Here is a 12653-nt window from a genome sequence, read left to right as displayed (position 1 = left end):
AAGGTTCATCCATTAAGATTTATTCATACCTTTCGTTCATGCTTTTCATTAGAATTTAAGCCATGCATCTAATTTTATAACACACTAGAATTTCATCATAAACTAATGAGATCTTTTCATGCATACTTAATTTCCTTAACAATAACTGAATATAAATTTCCTTATTGTAATCTACATTCTTTCATGATCCAATTTACTATATTTTAAAGATGATTGCAAACATGCATCTACGATAAATCTCATCTAATCCACTTATACATTCTATCAAAATGTCATCCATACATGCTAACACTAAACATGAAACATAAGAACAAAAGCATCACATAACACCAAGATGATCTCGAAGTTCACCCCTAAAGGGCTACATCTTCGGGTCTGCTCAACTGCAAGACCCCTCTGATAATTAATAAAGTTAAGAATACAAGACGTTCTCATTGTTTACAATCCTACCATCAAGGCGAACATAACCAATATACAAACGACCACATCGGTCAATAAATACATAAATGATCCCTGAATAGGAAAGGATCCATCTGAACATAATAGAAGCAAATACAAAGTCCACTGGAGCACCCGTGAAAATAAGCCATCGCAACCCAAGGTCTAGCAGGATATCACGTATTCACAAGGGTATAAGCAACAGGACGACTCCACAAAATTGCTCCTATCAAGACAATACAACAACACACTAGCGAACATAAGGACAAGTGTCATCACATGACCTGGTATGGTAACCATGGTAGGTCTTCATAGGTTCCGGCCCCATACATTGGGTTACCCTAGTAATGTAATCCAATCCTCTGGCCCATCCAAGCCTCATGTGGACCCACACATCCTTTTGTGAAGACAAGGATGATGGTTTGCCATTTCAGGCCTTCTCACTGCATGTCGAGTCTATACTAGCACTCATCCCATGTGCGAGGCACAACTATCTTACTTAGTGATTCATTAACTAACACTCTAATTTGCTATTAGGTTTCACTTATTAGACACACTTCTGATGGGTTATCCAGCAGCCACTTTGGGCGCGGCCCCCAATCGAAAGCCACTTTCCCTTATAACACTAGACTATACTCAAATGAATTCAAAAACCAAGGAATACACATGGTCAAGCAAACGGAGTTCAAAATGAAGGGAACAACCATTTGGTCAAGCATGACTTCATATGAGGTGCACTGACAGATGGAACTCTAACCAGAGGCCTAGCCAGCTATGGTCAATCACTAAACATCATTCGACACCCGCATAAAGGATATGACCAATTACGACACCACCACAAAACAACAGCCAAACTCAAGATCGGGGACTAAAACAGGTACCCCAAATCAATCCATACGACAGGGTCCTATCAAACAAAACAAGGCTTGCCATTACTTAAGCAAAGCGAATACAGAAATCAAAACTTGCATAAGCAATAACCAGAAAAGACAATCTTCTTTCCTATTGATTTAATCAATAAAAGTCAATCAAGTTTTCTAAATGGCCTGAGTTTCCAAAATACATTAACAGAAAATCATCATTACAAGGTGAATACAATACCACAATTGCAATAGTACCATTTGTCCATTTCTCAAAACAGAGGAAAATTTTAATTAAACCATTTATTTTGCTAAATGAAAATATCAGTAACTTACCAATTTCCAAATGATACTTTATTAAATTTCCAATAATCTCAATGGCATGTCGTTTAAATTTCAAAATGTCCAATGATAAAATATTTCATTTTTCAATTACTCCAATACTATATTATTTCATTTCTAACATTTCTAGATGACCTATTATCATTCAATTCTTCAAATAATATATTCCTGAATAATACATTACTTAAAGTTTACCAGCTAAAAAAATTTATATATTTTATCTCAAAAATTTCCCAATTAAAATAATACTCTATCTTTTTTTTTTTCCAAAAAGATACTTCCCCATAATACAGATCCCAAAATTAAATGTGAATTTATATATATTCATTAACCATGATTAATAAAATATACACAATTAATAATTAATTATACACAAGAATCCAATTAAATATTAATTGATATATATATATATATATATATATATATATATAATTTAATAATGCACAAATTTCAAATTAAATATTAATTAATATATATGCATATTAATTTTCATTAATAAATATATATTAATAATAATTAATAATTAATTAAAAACTATATTAAAAAAAATACTTTAAATTTAATATATATATATATATATTTAAAAACCTAAAAAAATAAAAAACAAGGAGCGAGGAGGGCAGCCGGGCCCACCTCCCATACGCGGGGGTTGGGGCGGTCGTGCCCTAGCCGTGGGGCTGCGGCCACCGCGGTGGACGCAGGTCCCGCGGCGCCCACACAGTGGACGCGGGGGACCTTGAGGCCACTATGGGGGTCGCAGCGCCCTATGGTCGCCGCCGGTCATAGACCCTCCACCCTGGCTGAAAGCCGAGAGGGGAGGAGGCACGGGTTGAGCCTCGGCTCCCCGCCCTCCAACCCAAAATAAATTCGCCCAATCACAATTTAATTCAATTTAAAAAAAAAAAAATTAAAATTGACTTTGGTTATATATTTTTGTTTTATATTTTATTTTTATTTTTTTTATTCAAACCTCAAAAGAGGATAAAGGAAAAGCCTAGTTTGTCAATCCACAGCTTCATATAGAGGCTTAAAATAATAATTTCCAGAATGTTAAAGGTTTACAAAAATAGAGGAATTTGTTGAATAACCAACAAAATAAGTAAATTTTGGGCATGAAGGAGCTCATTTCTCATACAAAGATTCAAGCAATCAGCGACTCTTTAACTAATTTCCACTATAATTCTTAATCTTGAGGGCAATCTATGGAGAATTTAAAACAAAGCTGCCTAAAGAACATCCAAGTCCATTTTTTTTAATTAAACAATTAACCAAATTGATAAACCAATTCCTACCTCAATAGGCATTCCTAGAAAAGATCTGATGGAGAGCCCCAACCTGCAGCTCAAGAAATCCTTCTCCTTCCAAAACCCCCAATTTTTCCATGCAAAATATTTTTCAAAAATATTTTCCAGAAAAAAAATCAACCTCCCATATTTTTCCAAAAATCTAGGTTAAATGGGAGAAGTTTGACCAATATTTTATTTTGGATTTAAAATTTTTATATTAAAATAAATCACAAAAAATCATTCTTTTAAACTATATCAATAAATTAAACTTGTTTTTCAATTTAAAATTGATTTTTTCAAATAACTGAAATTAACTTTTCTATTTCCAAAATGCCAACAAGATAAAATTAATTCTATTTTAATTAAATTTAAATCTTTCTTTTCCAACATCATAAACATGATAATTTGACATTATAATTTACCATTTAATTGAACTTGCTACCAACTTGAATTGAGTAATTCAATTAACGATTAATCACATAAAAATGGAGCCTATTTAATTTAATCCTCAAAATACTAATGCGAAACCACACATTAAATCAAATTAAAGATTAAGGATTAATTACTCGATTAACCACACACAAAACATGCAACCCAAGAAAGCCAAACAGGCAAACGACCCACATACCCAACCAAAGGGAATACCGATGACAACTGACGACGCTCACTTGAGCACAACTATGGTCAAACGAGGATCTCACGACCACCTAATCCAACTCTAAGGATTAAAGAGGTACACTCAAACCTACAAATTCAGGCAAAGATGAACCTCGCACCCATGCGGCACTGTACCTGAAATCTCCTGCAACCAAGAGTCATACATGCATACATATATAAATTTAATGAAAGTGTTTGCCTGAGATTAATAACACGAAATAGGAAACTAATAAACTTGCATACAAATTGGTGCGAAAACCACATTAACAACTATGCACTAAAATCAAAACACTTGACTATAATCATAATATTATGATAAACTAACCAAGGTCAAACTGAGATTAGAAATTGATTAGGGCAGGGGTACTACAAAGAATATCTCTTAAATGCATGGGCATCCAAGTACCCAATAAAGAAGTTGGAGCTACAATTCATTATACATTAATTTTATAATTAAATATCACACTATATTAACATTACTAAAATCATGACATGTAGAAGCTCTCCCAATCACAAGTAGAAAGGTTTGATTATGAACCCAGTTTCCCTATAGTCTCCACCATGTCTATGTCATCAAATCATTTGGTGGATTGTCATTGGCCCTTAATAATGCTCATCCACGCATGTACTTTATGCACCCATATTTCACTAATTAGATTCACACACCCACATTCCATGTCATAATAAAATAATAAACTAGTATTTACCAACACTACATTGGTAATTGTCAATAAGATCTTATGGTGTAAGATAAACAAGGAAATATTATCAAAGATAGAGGATTAAAAGCACAACATAGTTTGAACATTGTAACGTTTGGTCATTTGTTATAGACTTGTAAGGTTTAAACACATGGCCTTCATCCACTATGGTCCAACAAAACAAGAATCAATTGATTCAAGCATTAGTTATGGAGCTATAAGATTAATTGTGATTATAGTTAAATAATTTATTTACTTAATAATGTAAGAGTGACATGATAGAATAATTATTAAGATAAGAGTGATATGATCCTACAACCTATCAAAAACTACTAAGATCGAATAATCTAAACTTCAACAACTTAAAAAAATTTACATACTATTTCATTTTATCATTTCACCTAACACTGACACATGTACTCCCTACCATCAAAGTTGAATATTGAACACTTTGCAAACAAACAACCTATTGCTCCTATTATCATGAAACCAACCAAAACAACTCCAAACTCACTGTTAAAAAACAATCAACATCATCTCATCTTAAAATCATTTTTTATATAGAGAGTCTCTTTATTAAAAATTAGCTTCATGTATTATTATTTTAATTTTAATTTTTTAAGTCAATGGAAAAAGAAAGTTAACCCTACCCTACACAACAATTTCTCTTAAAATCATTTCTTATTTAAAAAGTCTCTTTATTAAAATTGACTTTTTATATTATTCTTTTATTTTTGTTTTAAAGTCAACTAGAAAAGAAGGTTAACCTTACCCACACAACATCTCCTCTTAAAATTATTTCTTATTTAAAAAGTCTCTTTATTAATATTAGTATTTATTTTTATTATTATTTTTTAAGTCAAAGAAAAGGTGATTAACCCTACCCCATATAACATCGTCTCCTCTTAAAAGCATTTCTTATTTAAAAAATCTTTTTATTAAGATTAACTTCTTTTGTTATCATTTTTTTTTTTTTTTTTTTTAAATAATAATAATAAAAAAGAAAGTTAGCCCTACCCCACATAACATTCTTTGTGTAAACCCCACCCCATACAATATGCCTGTAACGTTTCCTTTTATAGAAAACCCCTTTGCATCGCTCATTAAATATTACCGAAACCAGATGAAATATAAGGACTGGACGACAGCCATGAATAAAGCTTCCCCTGAGCATACCGAAAAATCTCTGTGACGATGTGATTAAAGTGAAAAATTAATGAATTATGTGAAGATATGATGAGCATACTGAAAGATCTAGCAATTACGAATTCCGTAATCGGAGAATTTGCAAGGCGCAATGAGGCGGAGGTTTTCTGCAAGTAAGGAAGCCATTACTGGCGGTAATGAAGAGGTGAAGGAGAGCGTAAGGAAGAAGAAGAGCACAAGCGTCAGGACATGGCTGCTGCTCGATGCGTACGGCCACGCGCAACTCATGGAAGCCGGAAAACATGCGATCATGCGCCGGACGGGTCTTAATGCTCGCGATTTGCGTGTTTTGGATCCCCTGCTTTCCTATCCTCCTTCGATTTTTGGCCGGGAGCGAGCAATTATCATAAATTTGGAGCACATTAAGGCAATTATTACTGCGCATGAAGTTTTTCTGTTAAATTCCAGGGATCCTTCTGTCGCGCCCTTCGCTGCACATCTCCAGCTCCGTTTGCCTCAGCTGCATTGCACCCCTGCTCAACAGGTGTGAAAGCCTTACTTTTATGTTCCTCCTTTCTTGTGGAAATAATTTCAATACATTAATCAATGAAAGTATATGTACATATATCAAGTTGAATGTTTAACTTGTCAAAAATAATCGATTATTGATTTGTTGTAAATTAGTGGGCATTAGTTTAGCTTGAAGTAAGATCTATACATCTCTTTTGTAGTACATTTAGGTGTCTTTTATTACTACGGGGCACATTTAGGTGTCTTTTAGTGAGTTTGTCAGTTATGATAAGTTGTACAATCTGATTAGCCTTGTACCAATCTAACAATACAATGATGCCATCACCAAAATCCACGAATGGAATAGAAATTCTACACCCACTAACAAATTTATAATCCCCTTGAATTATCTTGTCATCCAATGGATCTATAGTGATTGGAAATAGAAATAGATGTTTATTTGATTATTGAATTTGAAATTGTACATGAAGTTCCTTCTAGATGTTTTGTGGTAGTTGATTCCAAAACCTCCATCATGCTAAGATCTTCTTCTATTATGTATCTCATTCCTTTAATAGAGCATGTATCATGGAACATACTCCAGTACAAGTAACTCAAAATAATGAGATTTAGCAAAAACAACATGCAAAAAGTAGGGATTTAGAACTTACCATGAAATATAGGAAATAATGATTTAGGATATTTTATACATTAATAATAACGTTGCAATGTGTTGTGCTATCAATTTGATTTCTAGGAAACTACTTGTTGATTAAAATTCCTTGTAATAGCACCAATACAAATCTTAGAGTGATATGAACAAGCCACCTATCATGACCTTTAATGTAATGGACTCTTCAAGCATTTGTGACTTATAAATAACAGAAGATGCATCACCTATTAAGGGACACAAGGAGGGCATGTAGTGTCATATATAACATTTTATGGAAAGAAGTTTTATGGATCTTCATTTGGAGTAGAGGAACTAAATATTTTTTTGATAAAATACATATCATAATGGGTCACAAAGAATCTGTTGATCTATCCACCCCAAATCTTGGCATCCCTATTTCTTTACTATGTAAAATGGATAAATTTATTTGTAATATACACATTTATAACAATTGTAACTTAAATAAAATTATTCTAACACTTTTTATGGCATCGAACTAGAGAAAAAAATATAGCCAAACAATGTAGATGAATCACGGATTCATAGATGTACAATTGTGTAATATCCCTTGTTAATCAAAATAATCAAATCTGAAACTCTTTTGGACTTCTTTATCAAAATTTGCAAACAATAAAAACATGCAAATTAGGTGAACAAAGATATCCACCAATACATACTGAACTTGAAAAAAATATTTAGGAAACTCTTATTAAATGATTCTAATAGATTCTCAACATGAAACTACATCATGTTTTTTCTTTTCAATATTGCAGCCAATAGAAATAAACATCTACTACAACTCAACTCAAAACAAAGACAAAATTTGAAGCAAAAACACACATTGCAACAACAACTACTACCAAGAAAACTCACCGAACTTCACACCAGTGTTCTTATTGAAATAATACATAAAAATACAAATAAATATTAAGGAATTCACAATCTCAAGGTTTCCATAAACTTTTGCAAAACTCGAAAATATTGAGAAACCTAAATACACCACAAATTTGTAAAACTATCCTACAACATAAAGTAGATAATTGAAAGGAAAATGAATATGTTCAACACATGGGTAGTTCTTGAATAAAACTACACTCTAGTAATCCTCTAACTCTCGTCCTTAAATCACCTAGAAACCTTGAACATCTCATTCTACAATTTCCTCCACTGTTTTGATAGCCATTGAAGAACAACAAAAGCTTGGTTAGCAAAATAGCAAGCGAATAATAAAACTTCAAGCCAAAACCAAGCATAAATAAAACCACATTCAACCCCAAGCTTCTAAGGAAGTTAAGTAGCGAAACAACTTCCTACACTAATCTAGAGAGGAGGCTAGTGCAAAAATTTTACATATCTTTTCAATAGTTACATAAGTTCAATATAAATAAATATAAACAACATGCATACCACAACACGATCATTTAAATGGGGGAAATCCCTTTTGGGAAAAAAAACCCACACTCCAAAAACTACCCAATGTATTATTAAAAAATCAACAACAAATTATAATATACTTGTAGAGCAAGCTTCTCACATAAGTATCACTAATGAGATCCAGAAGCAACTCAACATCTATCAAACTCTTTAAATACATTACAATACACAACCATAATACAATGCCCTCATGATATAGGGTTGTCTTCTAGGGAAAACAAAGCATACAAATTATCCACCATTAGATCTATGACCTAATGATAAACAGTCAAGATTTAGAATGATAAATTATACCCTAAAAAATGTTGTTTAGGGGCATTTCCCCTGAACTTCTATCATTGCATATCAACAATAACCCTTTATCAACAATACCTTTCTTATCATCGCCAGGTTGAACCTTTCTTATCGTTGCAAGGTTGAGACACGGTTTTCCTAACAAATCTCACATTTGTCAAACACCTTGCAAGAGTGACAGGGGGGGTTCCAACATTATTGTTTAATCATTAGGGGCTAAGAGACCCATAGACTTTGAACACCATCTGAACTTCTCTATGCTCATAGCCTTAGTTAAAGAATCTGCAACATTTATCAAAGTCTCTACCTTTAGTAGCTTCACCCTGGCATCTTCCACCATATCTCTAACAAAATGATACTAAACATTAATGTGTTTGGTTCAAGCATGAAATGTCAAGTTCTTAGCTAGGCAGATTGTGCTCTAACTATCACAATAAAATATCACTGCACCTTGTTTTATTTCAATATTTGAACACTGTCTTTTAAGCCAAATGGCTTGTTTACAAGCATGATTAGTTGTCATTTTATCAACTTCAATAGTGGAAAAAGAAACCACAACCTGTCACTTACTCATCCAACTAATTGCACCACCAAATAAAGTAAACACATAAGTCTTGGTGGATCTTTTTCTATCAACATCACTTGTCTAGTTTACATTCACATAACCATGAATATCAAAGGGAATTTTGTCTCCTATCAGATTACCATGATCTAACACAAAGAATACTTTGAAGTACCCTTCAAATACCTGAAGACTCTTTTAACTACATCTCAATGAGCTCTATTAAGATTAGACATATATCTAGAAGGAACTCCCACTACTTGGGCAATGGCTAGTCTAGTACAAATCATAACATGCATCAAGGCTTCCAACTGCACTCTAGTAATGCGCTTTTCTCATTTCTTTCATCTCTAATGGGGATGTAGGACAATCTGATATAGATAATTTTATTCCAACTGAAAAAGAAACACAATGGTCTACTAATGTTGAACCTCTCTAAACCCGAATTCACATACATACTCTAGCCTAGCCATAGCTTTCTCTTCGCTCTACCTCTTTTGATTTCCATCCCAATAATATGTTTCACTACACCAAAATCTTTCATATCAAATTTAACAATAAGTTGAGACTTTAATTCTGAAATCATGCTTTTCCCTTTACTAATGTATATGAAATGATCACCATCAAATTTATAATAAACACAATGATCTGATATAGAACGCTCAAATCCTAAACTCAATAGATACGAATCAATTTTTTGGTATCACATCTTAGGACTCTATTTGAGGCCATATAATATTTTTTTTCAATTTACAGACCAAATTACCTTTACCTTTTACCACATAGTGTGTTGGTTGTGTCATAAAAATATCCTCTTCCAAATCACCATGAAAGAAGTCAATTTTTTCATCCATTTGCTCAACCTCTAAACCATAAGTAGCAACAATAGAGAAAAAATTCAATGGATGTCGTTTTCACAATAGGAGAAAATATCTCACCATAATCAACACCCTCAACTTGAAAGTAGCCCTTTGCAACTAACCTTGCAATATACTTCTCAATACCTCTATCTAAACCAATTTTTTTTTTGAACACCCATTTACAACCAACATGTTTTCATCCTTTAAGCAATGGTACCAGATCCCATGTATCATTTGTTTTCAAAGCTACCATTTCTTCATTTGTAACAATTTTTTCAGGATTTCACATCATTCATACCTAATGCCTCTTATATAGGTCTAGGTTCATCCACATTAGTATTCATATGAAAAATACACCTCCAATCATTAGGTGAATACCTTTCAGGTGGTTGTCTATGTCTTGTGGACCTTTGAACAAGCTGAGTTGGAGGTTATTCCTCCTCTTCTAAAGATTTAAAGTTAGATGAGCTCTCCTCAACTTCTTGCCTATCTAACGGTCTCGATTCAACTCTTTTAGACATAAAAGGAAATTGAATCACATTTTCCTTTTTACTTTGTTTTGGTTGCAATTTAATAGAAAGGCTTAATTTCTCTAAAAATAACACTTCTACAATGTATGACCTATGCAACAGGGTCCCAAAGCTTGTATCCTTTCACACCATAACTATATCCAATGAATTTATATTGCATAGCCTTGTTCTCCAACTTTATTCACTTTTTCTTTGGTGCATGTGCTAATATCTCACAATCAAAAACTCTAAGTTGTCTCAATAAAGGCTTATGATACAACCATGCCTCCATAGGTGTTTTATCAACAAGTGTCGATATAGGAGACCTATTAATCAGGCAGCAAGTAGCGGCAACAACTTCAGCCCAAAACTTTTGTTCTAGACCATCACACTCAAGATACCCCTAGCCTTCTACATTAGTGTCATGTTCATTCTTTCTGCAATTCCATTTTGTTCTGGATACTATACAGTTGTCTTTTTTTTATTAATGCCTCGACCTTTACATAATCTATCAAAATCATTAGAGGCATTCACCAGGTCATTAGTAGTCCTCAAATTTTTTATTTTCTTTGCATACTACAACTCAACCATTGCTTTAAAAAAATTAAATCAATTAAAAACTTCAAATTTTCTCTTTAGAAAATATACCCATGTCCTTCTACTAAAATCATCAATAAATGAAACATAATATGTGGAAGTTTTAATGGAAGGAACATCTACCTGACCAAACACATCAGAATGAGTAAGATCCACACACCACAAGATTTATGAGAACTCAAGTAAAACTAAACATTGTTTTATTTTCCATAAATGCAATGCTCGCAGAAATCAAAACTAAGATTATGATCATTCGAACTTTCAACAAGGTTTTTTATTTTTCAAGGTCCTTCGACCCTTGTCTCTAAAGTGACCAAGCCTTTGGTGTCCTAACATAGTCTTCTCTACAAGTAACTTTTCTTTAGAAGAAAGAGCACCCTTAGGTACCCAAAAGTCATGTCCATCTACTAAAGGTGAAATCTTCACATCTTTCAACAAAGTATCCATAGATTTTCTTTTCATAGAAATGCTATTACACTCAACAGTGTATGCTTCTAACTTATACAATGTGCCAAATTTGACACCTCTAGCGATTACCATAGCATCCCTAACCATTGTACATCTTGCATAAGAATTGACTACTTGCACACTTGTATTTATTAGTTTTCTCATAGATAACAAAATAAAATTAAGGTTAGGGATAGAAACACATTGTTAATCCTTTTTAGTCTATCATTAGGAAACTTGGTTCTAACTTTACCACAACCAAAACTATCTAAATCAGAATCATCACCCAAGTACACCTTATCGTCATTAAATTCTTCATATTTAGAAAACTAGTCTCTATTGGAAGTCATATGAAAAGATTCACCTGAGTCAATTAACCATACATCATTATATGCATGAGTGGAAGCTACAATGAGCACATCACCATCTTCCTTCGCGGGCTCAAAATAAAAATCAAACTTCTTCTTTTCTTCTTTACAATCCTTATGGAAGCGTCCAAATTTACTGCAATTCTAGCAAATGACTTTAGACTTTCCAAGAGATTTGGACCTCCCTCTGGACTTGGATTTGTCACACTTCTCATTCTTATCGCCCTTTTCCTTAGGTCTTCCATGAACAGTTAGAGCTTATTTCAAACTAATAGAAACCTTCCTTCGCATCTCTTCACCAAGCAAGGAACCTACTACATCTTTAGACTTCAAAATAATAGAAGTATCATTGATAGCCATAACAAGATCGAATCCCATGAATCAAGTAAAGAACAAAGAAAAATATGACATTTCTCTTCCTCCTCCATCTTGACACCAATAGAGTCTGATTGAGCCACCACCATATTGAATGCTTCTAAGTGTTCTATAATTCATCCACCCTCTTCCATTCTCAAGGAATACAATTTCTTCCTCAAGAAAATTTGATTCAACAAATATTTGGCTTGATACATCTCACCAATCTTTTTATATAGCTTCTTTGCAGAGGTTTCTTCATGGACATTGATTAGAATAGAGTCTACCAAGCACGATCTAATTAGACCCTTATCTTTACAGTCCATGGCATTATATTGAGCACCCACAATAGGATCTAGAGGTCTTGAGATATTCACATTAATAGCATCCCATAGATTTTGATCTATTAGCAGATCCTCCATCTTCAGCATCCACATCTCAAAATTACTTTCAAAAAATTTATCCACCTCTATTCTCCCTAACGAACTTGCCATCTGAAAATTCCCACAACAAGATCTAAAAGTATCTTCTAAACAAGCTCCTACTCAAAACTAGATTAGGTAAAAAACCCTAACAACTCACAACTAAAACAAAAGGTGATTAGGATTTGATACC

Source organism: Cryptomeria japonica, chromosome 10 (genome assembly GCF_030272615.1).
Source record: "Cryptomeria japonica chromosome 10, Sugi_1.0, whole genome shotgun sequence".
Taxonomy (NCBI): Eukaryota; Viridiplantae; Streptophyta; class Pinopsida; order Cupressales; family Cupressaceae; genus Cryptomeria; species Cryptomeria japonica.
The sequence above is the reverse complement of the archived record's forward strand: the minus strand, read 5'-3'. Positions refer to the sequence as shown.